Consider the following 15486-nt stretch of genomic DNA (forward strand, 5'->3'; position numbering starts at 1 on the left):
GACCAAGTAAACCTAGCTCGTCCCTGACAACTGTTCGTCCAATCTGCTCTTAACACCCTCCAGTGATAACCTATTCCAGCAAGTTGCAAGGCTAATGGAGTAGTATCACTGTAATGCCAGTATATTCAAACCCAGGAGCAAATGGGCTGATCATAGCCCTGTGCCAGTTTTTAAATGGGGGAGAGGACAGCTGGTCAACTTAACCCCACAGCAGCGTGGATAAACTCCAGGTATGGAGATAAGTTGGTCACAGACATCCGCAAAGCAGTGTGAGATAGCAGTTGGAGGACTGACAAAGCAATGCATAAAAGCATTATGTGCACACAAACAATAGTCCACACTAACTCAATTCACAGTGAACTTACTCCACTTTGAAAATGGATTAAAGAATTCACAGCAAATGAGTTTTAGTGGTCTTCAGGAGTTTGCTTCATCTGCATGTGGGCTCTTCCAGTGCACACTAGCTTGAGTTAGAACAAACTAAACCACCCCATGTCGATAAATACTTGAAGTGAGATGTTTACCAGTAAAAGCACTTTAAATTTGAATACAATAAATTACTATAATATTTTGCATTTACATGGCACTTTTCATTAATAGCCGTCAAAGTGCTTTACAAAAACTAAGTACCATTGTTTGCCATTTTTACAGATGGAGATAGTAAGATAGAGGCTGAATAGCTAACACAAGGTTACACAGTCAGCATCAAAGTTGAGAATAGAACCCAGGTCTTAACTTCCAGCCTTGTGATCAGTCCGTTAAACTACAATTCACAGCTGTTGCCTGAAGGCTATTATTTCCTGTCATGGGACTGGAAAGCTGTTTTCTGCCCAGCTCCACAGAGCTATCTACAATACTACACAAAACTAAAAATGAAATGCAAAGGGAATTACATCATGATGCCATATACTTTTCTAAGTACTACCTAAGTATGCATATGCATGAATGACTGAGGATATCTCCCAATGAAGTTGTTGAATTAGGACTTAAAACTGAAGCTGATAAAGTAAAAGCTTGTCAGGAAATTAAAGGAAGCAGACGATCCATAGCCTAGATGTAATGTCTTTCTGTAGCCCTCACTGGGCAGAGAGAGCAAGAGGAAAGAACAAACTGTTGTGCAGTGTCTTGTCATGTTTTGGTAAATCTTATAAAAAAACTTCATATTTACATATCTGATCATTTGATATCCTTTGGGGATGTTGTGCCAGTCATTTGATATTTTGCTAACTAGATTTTAAATATAGAAAGCAATGTGACCTATGTAATAGTAATGAATCATCTCCGTTATTAACTTGAATAATTATGGATGTTAAACTAATGGACCTTATCATTCACAAAAAGGTTATTGTTATGAAAGTTTGTTTCACTCCTGGAAGTTAATCAATGAACAAGGATCAACATATTTTATATGTGGAGTTTGATTACCATTTTGCTTCTGCAGAAAGTTAAACCACTAAAGGAAGGAATAAGACCCAATCAGGGAATGCTGGTAGTTCAGATACAGGCATGGATTCTACAGAAAGGGATCAACAGTAAAATTATAAGCCAAGAAGAATATAAGCTGCTGCTTGCAAAACTTGTGACAAAAAACAGACAGCAGCAAGTGACCAGGAAGGAATGTATCAATCGGTACTGAGAGAAGTACAGCACAGACGGGTTAGCAAATATACATGCTTGTCAGAATCTGAGATGCGACAAGACAGCGTGTTTAAAACAACTGTAAATGGAAGCTTAGGAGCAGTATAAGCACAATATGCCTCATGTGGTGTAATGTTCTCTCTTCTCTTCAGCTAGGACCCTGAACAGTCTACACATTGGTGTGAGACTGACAGTTTGTTCATTGTTAAATATGATCAATCATTGATGAAACACATTAAGGAAAACCTGTGACAATGACTGATGGCAATGCCAAGATGATACAAAGCTTTGTCCCTGATTTTGTATTCAGGAATTAAATGGGAAGATCAAGGTCAGAGCAAATACAGAGATAAAAATAATAATAATAAAAAATTACATTCTATGAATGAGAAGGACAATTCAGCTGTAACATGATGCATATCTGTATTCACGCAAAGTACTTGTTTCAAAGAGAAATAATTGTCTGAAGGACCGCAGGGTTAAGAACACGAGCAGAACAACATGCTTTGTGTCTTCCTCTTCTGTAGATGGTGCTAATGTAAAGTTAATGAATGGACATCAAGGAAAGTTAACTTTGGCTGAAAAACCTATACAGTTAAAGAGTTTTCTTTTCTGCACTCTTTCCCTTTGGCCTTTACTTGTTCCTCAAAGCACTCTAAACAGTTTTTACTGTGAAGTATTCCAATAACAGTCAAAGCTAGATTTGTCTGAAAGAAGACAGTAAATGCTATTATCTGATGAGAGTCAAAGCCAACCTTTTCAAGGATGCAGAGGTCTGTGATATGATTACAATGATTAGTGTATTTCCTTGATAGTCCCACTTCCACAGACAGATGCTTATTTATATGACAGAGGGAATTATCCCTTTTTGGGTTCAAAAAGCGATACTGGACCTCCTCTAAATCTAATAAGGTTTATTGTATTCCTTCAAAGAGGCAAAAGACAAAGTAGGAGGTGAAACTAAATTCTGAATGTTTGTAAAATATATTAAAAGTGGTGTTCATGTCTCTGAGCAAATAATTTTAGCCAATAGTTTAAATTTTCAAGCCTGTGTTACATCACACTTTATTAGGGCCCGACCAAATTCCCAATGCATTTGGGTCAATTTCACAGTCATAGGATTCTAAAAATTGTAAATGTCATGATTTCAGCTATTTAAATGTGAAATTTCAGATGCTGTCATTGTAGAGGTCCTGACCCAAAAAGGACTTGTGGGAGGGGTCAAAGATTATTGTAGGGGGGGTTGCGGTATTGCTACCCTTACTTCTGCACTGCTGCTGGCAGAGGCGCTGCCTTCAGAGCTGGGCAGCCAGAGATCAGTGGCTGCTGGCTGGGAGCTCAGCTCTGACGACAGAGCTGCTGCCAGCACCAGTGCAGAAATAATGATGGTATGGTGTGGTATTACCACCCTTACTTCAGTTCTGCTGCCTTCAGAGCTGGACCCTTGGTCAGTAGCCACCACTCTCTGGCCATCCAGCTCTAACGGCAGTACAGAAGTAAGAGTGCTCCCACAGAAAAATTATCTTGTGACCTCCCTGCAACTCCCTTTTAGGATCCCCAATTTGAGAAACACTGGTCTCTCCCCCTGTAACCTATATAGTATAGGATAAAAGCACACAAAAGACCAGATTTCATGGGGGGAGACCAAATTCCATGATGTGTTTTTCATGACCATGCATTTGGTAGGGCCCAACACATTATACATGTAATTTAATTTTTATAATAAAATATTAATTTTTTTTTAATTTGAACCAGGCCTATTAGTGCTTTTTGTGCTCTCTCTCACTATACAATTCCAGCCATTTTAGTTTTCCTTGTATATGTCAATATATTCATAGCTGTTGCTTGAAGGTTATTATGACACATCATATTTAAAATAAAGGACTGATCATCTGTATTATAAAATACATACAAAAATATATGGTTTTGATGTTACAGTCAACAGACTTGAATATAAAATTATTTATCTTAAATTTCCACGGTCACACACACAATAAGATACGGTAGAAATTGTGAAACTTGGGAGTCTAAAGTTAGGTACACAGTAAGTGGGCAGATTTCCAGAGGACTGAACATCCAGAACTCCAACTCACTTCAGCACCTCTGAAAACATCAAAGACTCAATTAGGCACCGAAGTTTGACAATACTGACCTCCATGTGTCTATATAATGTGTATATTTAATGAATGCTGTGCCAGCATGTATATTTATACAATCCTTGGGGCCCAATTCTGCAGCCTGAGTAAGGAATGCAGAACCAGGCACGTAAGTTAGCACTTGAAGGTTCTGTCTGTCTGCACTGAAACCTCTATGCCAGGACAGTAAATCATTTCAAAGAAAAGAAATGGGTACTATTTGGACATCGCTTACATTTTCACAAGATGGCTAGAAAACTGTGGCTGAGATTTTCAAAGAGGGGAGTTAGGCAACAAAATCCCACTGAATCCCAACTAGAGTTGGTTGCCTAAACATTTGATGGTCACCCATTATCTTAAGTATACAATTGTCTGGGATTCTCAGTTGGTGATTTGATAATGAAGTTAATATTTGGTATTTACTATAATGGTATAGTTAAAATTTGTAAAAAAAAAAAAAAAGAGAGAAAATAAAAATAGTATAAAATTCTTTAGTCATTTGTTCCCCTTTGGTTCACAAGACCTTATGGCAAAGGATCAAGACATTAAAATGAATGGAAAAAGTAGGATTATTTTCATAGCCAGATCTGAGCAAAGGGATGCTACCCACTGGTACTAGGAGTCTGATTAGGAAAGGAAAATATTGGATCTCAGACAGGTGGATCAATTCAAATTTAGTCACTTTTTTTCTTTTTTTTTTTTACAGCTTTAAAGAAATTCTCTGTAATGAGTGACAAAACACTGTATGCTCATTACTTTATTATAGTAAAGAGTGGGTATTAAAATTTATGATTACAATTGTCCCCAGGCTACAGATCTTAAATCTAATAGGTATTCATTTGTTGGGTTCTTCTTATATTGATGAATCCCAAACATATAGATTAGTATGAATTACAAGCATATAAACACAGAGGGGACCCTTGGAGGGCATATAAAATAAGCAATTGTGCTAGAAATTAGAAAATATGTTATGACAAATGCAGCATAGATAGTTTTTGTTTTTAATATTTTGCAGATTAGTGCAATTTTTAAATTTAAACTGAAGTTGGAGCAATATTGAATTAATTACTGCTATTTTATTAAATTGATTTCCCACTTTTCCTGTCTGCATTGTGAGATTCATGGTTTTGACACAAGAGCACAATTAATGTGTATGACCATATGTATTTCAAACATATATTTTATACTAATTTGTTATGCCTTGCAAAGGAAATTACTTAGATCTAAGGTTGCATTTTTCTAGTAATGTTATACATAACACTATTTTTATCAAAGATGCCTACCAAAGATGCCTTCAGCTAGGCAGCAGTTCTGCAGAAAAGGACCTAGGGGTTACAGTGGACTAGAAGCTGGATATGAGTTAGTGTGCCCTTGCTGCCAAGAAGGATAATGGCATTTTGGGCTGTATAAGTAGGAGCATTGCCAGCAGATTGAGGGACGATCATGCCACTCTATTCGGCACTGGTGAGGCCTCATCTGGAGTACTGTATCCAGTTTTGGGCCCCACACTACAAGAAGGATGTGGAAAAATTGGAAAGAGTCCAGCGGAGGGCAACAAAAATGAATAGGGGACTGGAGCACAAGACTTATGAAGAGAGGCTGAGGGAACTGGGATTATTTAGTCTGCAGAAGAGAAGAATGAGGGGGGAGATTTGATAGCTGCTTTCAACTACCTGAAAGGGGGGTTCCAAAGAGGATGGATCTAGACTGTTCTCAGTGGTACCCGATGACAGAACAAGAAGTAATGGTCTCAAGTTGCAGTGGGGGAGGTTTAGGTTGGATATTAGGAAAAACTTTTTCACTAGGAGGAGCACTGGAATGGGTTAGGTAGGGAGGTGGTGGAATTTCCTTCCTTAGAGGTTTTTAAGTCAGACTTGACAAAGCCCTGGCTGGGATGATTTAGTTGGGGATTGATCCTGCTTTGAGCAGGAGGTTGGACTCGATGACCTCCTGAGGTCCCTTCCAACCCTGATATTCTATGATTCTATGACTGGTTGTATGGGTAGTTCAACAACAGAGAAAAGTCAAATCAACCTTCGCAGAATTCAGCAGCTATGGAGGAGAATGTGTTGTTCATCCATCCTTGTTTACATATAACTAAGGTAATGTCATATTCCGCATTTGTGTTCTAGTCTTGAACATTATTTGATGGCATCCAAAAATATTCCAGGTTCTTTATTAAAAAAAACAGAAAGACACAGTCTATCTGAAGAGAGCTTCCTCTCTAAATATTAGCTATGACACAATAGAAAGGAAATTATGGGGTATAGTGGGACGAAAATGAGAAACATATCATCTAAATTTAGTCTACTCAGAATCGTTATGAAGATTAGAGACTTTCTACAACAAATGAAATATTTGTGTCATGCACCCATGGGTGCAACAGAGCAAAGGAGGAAATCTGCACTGGATGAAAGATTATGAAGTTAAAATCAGGTGGCTGTCACTGAGGGAAAAAACAGTGTCTCTTCATAGATATAGTTTGGGGGGAAAAAGTAGCTCAGCAGCTAATGCTCTGAAAATTTTATGAAACACCTTCTCCAAATCGAACTTTTCTTCAGTTTTTAATGAAAACCCAATGTTAGCACTGGTAAGGTGTCAATGCAGGACTCAAAATGCAGTAAGAACTTAAGTGATACTTTTTAAGTATGACAGCTATTCAATTATTTTGAGTTTGTTTAGACCTATAGTTGTGTCAAAATGTACTCAGAAGCACATTCAAAAGAATGCTCCCAAACTGAAACACTAACAGTAGAATATATGAATGGCACGGTGCTTCTTAGGGACTTCTATTTATTTATTTAGGTGAGGGATTTGTGGAGAACTATGTATGGAAGCTTCCTTTCATTTCTAACTTACTACAAGCTTTTTTTTCCATCTGAAGATGCATCTCTCTGGTGTTCACCATATACAGCATCTATTGAGCTGCCCAGATCAAGTGTTCAAAAAATTAGCTCAGAAGTACTGGACAAGTTGGACTTCACTAAGCTCATATTTTGAGATATATTTTGAAATCATTTTGGGCTAGATTGTAACCCTTACAGCGTGTGCACTCAAGCAGAGATGTGAGCCACTCTCTTGTGCTTGCTTCCCACAGACCCCCATTCAACAAGGAGCTTCAGGCAATACAGATATTTCAGCATGTGAGTAATGACAATGACTTCAGAGACATATTGCCTAAGTAGTAGCTGGGGCTACAGGTGGGAAGGAGAGGGAAACAGAGAGGCAGCCACTGCTGCCAGGCAACTACTTTGCCTCCTGCACAGGTTTGTGCTCCTTACCCCTTTCCACACATGTTGGCCAGTACAGCTGAGCCCATGCAGAGGAAGAAAAACTGAGCCAGGAGAAGGACTGGCATAGATTACTTTTCCCATGGAGCAAGGGGGAAGAGGGGACTGTAGCATGGCGCTCTTAATTCAATTCCTGCTGTGCTGCTGGGGCAGTACAGCTATGCAGTCCTTCTCACTTGGCAGACTATGAGATTATAATCCAGTCATTTGTGCTTTTTTAGCTAAAAGTTTATTTATCATCAAGTAACACAGAATGCCTAAACTGAAACCAGAATGTGCTTTTTACTTAAGGGAATGGATTTCTTCAGTGTTTCCATACGGGGAAAAACAAATGAACAAGTTACAAAACAGCACCTTCTGCATTTGACTATATTTCCATGTTCCTTTTGGTCTTTACCCCCAGTTTGCATTGCCTCTCATTTTTGAGAGTCTATTTTTATTAGCTGGCCCTCAATTTTTTATTCACTTTCATGACTGAACTATCTCTTCCACTTTCCTCCCATTCTCACTTCTTCTGTCCCCTTTTAACTTCATTCAACTACATTCCAGCCAGTAAAAACAAAGTCTATCAAAGGCAGAAGACAGACAAAGAGAACAGGAAGCAAAGAATAAAAAAAAAAAGCTTTGATGCAGAGGTTAAACAGTTTCAATAATGTTAAGAAAAAACTAGTTAAGAAAAATGTCTGCCAGAATTAAGATGCCATCTTAAAAAATAGACTATTAGGATTGTGACATCTTCTATTCCAAATGCCTTTGTTTTTGTAGTCCTCATTACTGTAACTCAGTCTTCACTCCTATAAAGCATCACTAGCCATCAGTTTTTTAAGCTCCTCTGGCAGACTCTATTCTCTAGATTTCAAACTTAGACTAGGAAAGAAGGAATTCCTAACACAGTTCACTTCCTGCAAACACTCAGGAGACAAAATCTAGATCAGCTACTCCAAGTTATCAGATCATTTCACACTTACAAGCATCAGTCCTACACCCACTGAAGTCAGTGGAAATCTTTACATTGACTTCCATGGAACCAGAATTAGGCACACGGAATGTAAATAGCAATTGATATAGAATAGCAAATATCATTATTTGCTTTCAGGTAACTTCTTCTCTAGATCTTATGATACCTTGCAGGGATGAGTGAATCAAAAAAACTTTCCAAACATTGACTATCTTTTCAGCCATTATACATCCTACTGAGTATCTACCTCAGTCTGATGCTTTGAGGATGAATATTTACAAAGAGCAAATACAAGAGAAGTGTGAATACAGGTGACATGAATGTTTGAGAAACTGAATAGATGTTGGTGGATTTTTTAAAACTATTTACTCAACTTTAGTTTTGATGCAGAAGAAGGCTCACCCGACATAAATTTGCAATAAGAAGCTATACACACAAAAAGTGTGACACTACCACTCTGACCAGATCTATGGTATAAATACACTGATGCTTCAGCAGCTGAATGCACCAGATCCCCAAGGGTGGTGAACATTGACATTATCACTTCACTAACTTCAGTGGAAGCATGCTGATTTGCACAAGCTGAGGATCTGGCCCCCAGAGTCCATGCATTTCTCCCTCCAAAAAAGGAAATAACCCACTCTGTCTGGAATCCAAAGATTCCTGCTTGCTCAAGAGCGAAGATTAAGTAATTAAGTTTACTGCTGTTTCATCCAAATATGCGTGGGGAAAGAGCCAATTCTTTATCATTCCTCTAGACAATGGGCCAAGATCTGAATCCAGTTACACTTGGGCAATCTCCTTAACACAGTGCTCTGTTCCCTTTTCTTTTAGTCATGACAACCCTCCTCCCGGCATTTTCTTTCCTTTCACCCTCCTTCTCCCTGACACCCAGCTGTATGAAGATTAATAGGTGCAGTTGTTTACATACCTGTAACAGAGTGACCTTCAAAGTGATTATGAAACGGGAGTCAGGAGCTCTTTCATCTTCATTAGCTTTATCTTCAGGCTGATCTGTCTTTGCTGCAGTTAGCTTTGTTTTAGTATAGCTCTTATAACGTCTCTCTTACTTCCTTTACCTTTTAACATAGAACTGGTATTGTCCATAACTATACAGAGTCCTCCCTTCTCAGGGAAGAAAACACCTTTTTATTTCTGCATGTGCATCTCTCAGGGGCAATTCTGCCATATGCCACAAGTAAGTTGGTAGGTCACACACTACCAAATAAAAGTCTGGATCTTTTCCCCTGGAAAAAATCAATGAGACAATAACCATGGACTCCTCTCTGCCATATTTACAATATCACTTTTCATAGTGAAGTTCTGCTCTAAGCTATCAGTCTCTCCGGATGACTGATGTCTCAGGTCCACTTCAGCTCATTGTTAGGTATCTGCCATTTCCCATGCCGGCATGAGAGAGGTGTCAGATTAGCCCTGCCTGATCTTCCTCTATTCCTGCCTTAATCTCCATGCAAATGGATGGGAATGGGACTTCTCTCAGCCCAAAATAAGGGGAGAAGCAAGAGGGGGCCTTGTACAGCTAATTATATTGGAGCAAATACCTTAGAGGGTAATGGTTTTAGGCTAACTGCTCATGGTCACTTTTGTTTTCTTCTAGGACACAAGATGAGGGTTTTCCTTTCTACCAGAAGCTGAGTGTCTCATTCTGAAGTGAGCTCAAGGAACCTGAAAGTACAATATTTTATGGGAGGAAGAACAAGGCAAGAAAAAGTACAAAAATACATTGTAATTTCATTTGTAGTTTTAGACAGGCTCCTTTTTGGAGCAGATAAAAGAACAACCCCACAGAAAACAGAACTCAGTGACAAAGTGTATAATTAGCTCTTGCTGAGAGCATAACAATAACATTGCCTCTGCATTCCCAGGGCACAGCTAATATCGCTTATTAACAGAACAGAGATTCATTACTATAAGAAGCAGCATCCCCTCTTCATAAATTCACAGGTAATCTTTTGTTGTTATGGTTGCAGCATCTATGCCTGTACAAGCTTTATGTTGCTTATAAAAATAGTTTTTATTAGTCTATTCTCAGTGAAGGTCAAGGAAAAGATATGATTGGAGACTAGTCTTTTAAATGAAGACAGCATACATTGCAAAATGTTACAATACAAATGTCCCCCTCTGTGGTATAAACCTTGACCTGGCTTTGGGGCTTTAGAAATAATTCACTCTATATGCTAGACTTTACTGAAGCCTTTTCTGACCCAGACCATAAAGCCATTTATTCCAGTAAATTGAGATGGTTTCCTAGTATGGACTATTTTCCACAAGAGACTGCACTGCGACCAAACTTATTTTATGCAAGAATCCAGGGAAGACCTGACAGGCTGTGAAAGGCAAAGGCTTTATCCATTTCAATTTGACTGTGCAGTTTTCTAACCAAGAGTTGCAGATTACAATGGCAGGAAAAGGGAATTCTATTCAAATGCAATTAAATGTGTTAATTGTCTGAAATAGGGTTTGTTTTGTTTTTTGTTTTTCAAGCATTATACAAAAAAAAAGGAATAACACACTGTTTGTCTTTAGGAATGTTACTTATATGTCAAATGGTCTCCAAGGAACATTCACTTAATATACCCAATAATTTTATCTTCAGTGGAGGTCGGGAAGAAATTCAGGCTCGTAATTATTACCCCCAGTGTGTTAATATATAAAAAACAGCAGAAAAGAGTGTTGATTGATTGCTGTGAATTTCTGGCAGCTGTAGCTTTTGAAGCATGAAATACATTAGCATTGTCTCCTAATGTCTTTGATAATTGTTCTGAGTTGATGCTTGTCTTCTGAACTAGGCCTGTTATTTATTCACAAAGAAGCCAGTGGCTGTAAAAATTAAACATGTAGTAAATAGAATTACCTCTATTTCTTCAGGAAAATGACATTTCTACAAAGGACAATAGAAGAAATAACTTACACAGTCAGTAATTGATACAGGTATAATTTAATGTACATTGCCCAAATACCTTTACCCTTTACAGCTTATTAACTGTAACAAGCTCCTGGCTGAATTTATTGCATCATTAGCCATCCAGTGTAACAGTCTTTTTGGTGTTAGAAAGTCCAGCAGTGAAATATCGACACTGTTTAAAGGAATGTTTCGGTGATATGGTGTCTGGTTTGTAGGGCACATTTTCTTAAGTTACTGTCTGGAAAGGACCTTAAAATAATAAATAATTTCACACAGATGCTCAAATGCCACACTTAGGAATAGGTGTATCACACCTCAAACATAACTGATCAAAGGAAGATTGCAAAGTATATTTATTCCACACAAGGAGGGGAGAAAAAGAATTTTGTTAAGCAAAGATTTGTAAGACAACGCACCTGTTCAAATGATAAAGAAAGGACTCCGGCACTCAGAGCTTTATCATCTGCTGCTATTTATATTACCATTGTGCCTAGAACCAGAGTCATGGAACAGGACACATTGTGCTACATGTTGTACAAACACAGAACAAAGATGGGCCATGCCCCAGGGAGCTTACAGTCCAAGCAGAAGACAAGAGGCAACAGATCGTAAGAGACAAACAGGGGTGTAAAAGTAAACAATGAGACAGTGATAGGCATGATAGGCAGGGGTCTTAGCACACTAACAGTAAATGTCATTTTTTGTAGGCATCATGGCAAAGGAGTTTTGAAGAGGGATCTGAGGGATGATGAGGTAGCTTTGTGGATGTTTAAGGTGTGGGACAACTCTGAGAAAGCACAAATTTTGTGTAAAGATTTAACAATTGGGCACTGGATGCTGGTATCATGGTCCGATTGCGGGTAAGCAGACAGCTTGGCAGAATGGAGACAGGCTATGAAGGACCTTGAAAGTGAATACAAGCAGCTTATGGCAGATGTCATAGAGAAGGGGTAGTCAGTGGAGGGATTCAAAGAAAAAAGGGTGACAGGGTCAAAGCAATGTCTAGGTAAAGGATTTTCGCAGCAGCATTCTGAATGAGTGAGGGAGGCAAGATTGTATTTGTCAAGGCCAGAGAGAAGGATGTTGCAGTAAATCAAGACACTGGATGATGAGAGCTTGGATGAGAGTTTTAGTTGTTTGCATGGATAGAAAAGGACATATCTTAGAGCTGCTAGGCTGAAAGAATCAGCAAGATTTAGATATAGTCTGGATGTGAGGACTTGTTCTTTATGAAGAATTCTACAAAAGCACTCAAACAAAATGAAGAAGCTAGAACAGGTTTATAGAATTTTAAGAAAGGCATGGAAGGCAATAAAAAACAAGAGCAGATACCACTGGCTTTTTCGGTATCAGTAAAAGAAGATGGCTGAAGGGCTAATGGCAACAGGTACCAGTACATAAACAGTAGACGCAGTAAGTGGCAAAATTAGCAACAGTGACATTAACTACACTCCCTTGATTTTGATACAGTCTGTGCAAAGAAACCCTCCTCCTAAGAGTAATACTGTAGGAGTTGATGAGCCATGCCTTTCTCCCACTATGACATGGAATATACATTAGTGTCAGAAAGAGCACACACACATTATCCACTGGAGAAGTAGAAATAACAATCAGTGAACTCCATAAATAGGCAGAAGCTATCTTCCACATGATTTGGATTTGGCCCTGGCCCCTGTGTTCCTGTTGGTTTGTAAGTCTAACGACATGTCTTCACTGCACAGTTGATCTGGGCTGTAACCTTCCTTCTGTTCACAAAGAACTGACCTGAGCATGGTGGTGCTTTTAACCTGAACTAGCCAGCCTGGCTGGGGCACTAGGCTAAAGATAGAGTACTGCTTTCACTCAGACTGGTGCCCTACCCACTTTACAGTCAGAATAAATCACTCAAGTACTTATAGATCTCCAATGCCTTCTCACTATTCCCTCTGTGAGCCCAGACAGACAAGTTCTCTCACAAATCACTAGGGAAAAATCATAGAGCAACTCAACTTACTACAGCACTAAGAACCATTATGCAAGATCCAACAGGTTTCAAACCCAGGCCTGCAGAGCTGCCAGGCATCAAACCTCTCCATGACTCCACCCAGTGGCAGCTGTATGCAGCTCACACTCCACTATCCATGACTCTTTGTGGACAGACTACAGGAAGTCCAGCCTCAAGGGTCCTGATTGGATCCCCACCATATTTAAACGCAAAAAAGTGTCTAGGCAAGAATGTGGATCTCCTGTAGCTGCCATAACCATTCCTGCTAATACTCCAGGCTTCATTCTTGGCTTAATTTGGACATGGAGTCAAATTTCAGGAGTGGGTCAGGAGGCAGACTCTGATCCTTGGTACCGACCCCAGCCTGGAACTTGACTGTGAACTTCTCTGCTACTCTCAGCTTTGAGTTTTACCCTGCTCCAAACCTGATCCATGGGATGCGCCCCTAGAAGTTCTAGCAACGCACACAGATGAGTGCAGCACCAGAGGGGAAAAATTGGCTTTACAGAGTGTTTGCTCACACTTAGGCTCAGCTGAACCCAGGTATCGATCATCCCAGTTAACGACAACAAAGACATACCTTAGTAGAGGATGCATTGCTGATGCAGGGACACATAACAGGCAGATCTGAAATAATGATCCAGGAGTTCCTGCAGCTACACTGGAAAGTAAAACTTTCAGAGAGGGAGTAGGCCTATTAGTTGTCTAATAGTTTAAAAATAAGAATTGTTAAGGGACAATGCCAGGGGAAGTAACCTTAGTGGCTCTAGCCCATGCTTTTTGGGGGATCACCAAAACCAGTTTAAAAGGGTAGATCAGACTGAGGACTGCTCTGCCCTGGAAACGTACAATGGCATATCTAAGTCCTTCAGCACCCCTGAAAAACAGAGATACCAACCTAATTCCCACTGTGTAGACTGTGCTAGGAAGAATTCTTCTGTCAGCTTAGCAACCATCTCTTGGGGAAGTGAATTACCTATGCCAATGGGAGAACTCCTCCATCAGCAATGTCCACTGAAGCACTACAGCAGTGCAGCTGCACCACTATAGCATTTTATGCGTAGACATAACCTGAGAACCAGATTGAGAGTCATGTAGCCACAGCAGGAATCTAGGCTGTACTAGGAGACTGTAAATTGGGGCAGTTGTGTTCCTATAATTTAAGGCAAAATTATAGCTTAGCTTGTAGTCAAAAATAAGAAATACGTGCATAGGCAGTTTTCAAAATCCTTTTTTCCTCCAGTGCTTTGTTCCAACTACTAAATAAAACACATTGTTTTAAACAAATTCATTCAGATCTGCAGGATGGACTTACTCTGGAGCGCAATCATGATCAGAATCAGGCCTGCTGGCAATCGTAGAACAAGTGTGCAATAAAACTCTACCAAAGACACTGAACTGCAATTTACATCACTGTAACTGAAAGCTAATTATAACTCTTGGTTCTTAATAGCCTAACAGGCTTATCCCAAATCACTTTAAAATGACAAAATAAACAGAACCAAAATAATGCTGAGCTTCTCCTGCGTTTATCTGCATTTAACAGCATTACACACAGATTCAGTAAAATCTATTTACAAGTGTTGTGACCAGTTATAAAATGTTGACAGTACAGAATGTTTATGTACTGTAGTGTAGTAAAATTGTCCCCCTGTTAACTCTAAATCAGTCTCCGAATAGGTATAGGTGCTTTTTCAGCTGTGGTGGAGCTCTAAAGAAAATGTCATCTGTGATGTCTGTAGCAGCATTTCTGCAATGATGAATGTCATGGCTTAATTGACACATTCTATAAAGGTATAAACTTACCGGATTTAGTATAACTGAATTCTAGAGACAGATCGCATTTTTGTAAGACAGGGTTTTGTTTTGTTTTGTTTTGTTTTAAATGCACAAATCAAGAATTGTAAACTTCAGTTTGATTAATATACAGTGTCATCTACACACAGCAACCATATCAGCTCATGCTGTTATCTCATCAGATCTCATAAAACAAAGCAGTGCCAGGACTTGTTAGTATGTGGCAGAGAGACCTCCTAGAAATACCTGCCTGCTGCAGGATTTAGCCTTGTTGATTTAGCAGGTGCATTCCTCTGAGTCAGTACTAAACCAATGCCACAGGAGGTTGTGTGGGATCACAATTCTGTGAAAGATGGCAACTTCTGGATGAAGAACTGACCACTTGTGTTGTTGAAAAATCCCACAATGCTGTTAGCAAGAGAGGCATTATCTAGAACTGTGAGAAACAAAGCAATTTGGGTTTGCAAGGGTTCATGCACATCTACTTTTTTCTGATTCATGGGTATGTGTCTTTCCTTTGCTCGCTTTGAACAAATCAAAGACTTCAAAGTAAGACTCAAACAAAACCATCAAGTTTAACTTAGGCTTGGCCTACACTACAAAGTCTTGCTGGCAGAGTTACATTGGCTAGCAGTATGAAAAAGGTCCACACCCCGTAGCTGACACAGCTGTGCTCGCAAAAACTCTGGATAGATGTGCCTATACCAACAGAAGAGTGCTTTTTTCCCACCATAACAGAGTCACTGGGGGAAGTTGTG

This window comes from Chelonoidis abingdonii, chromosome 8 (assembly GCF_003597395.2).
Source record: "Chelonoidis abingdonii isolate Lonesome George chromosome 8, CheloAbing_2.0, whole genome shotgun sequence".
Classification (NCBI taxonomy): Eukaryota; Metazoa; Chordata; order Testudines; family Testudinidae; genus Chelonoidis; species Chelonoidis abingdonii.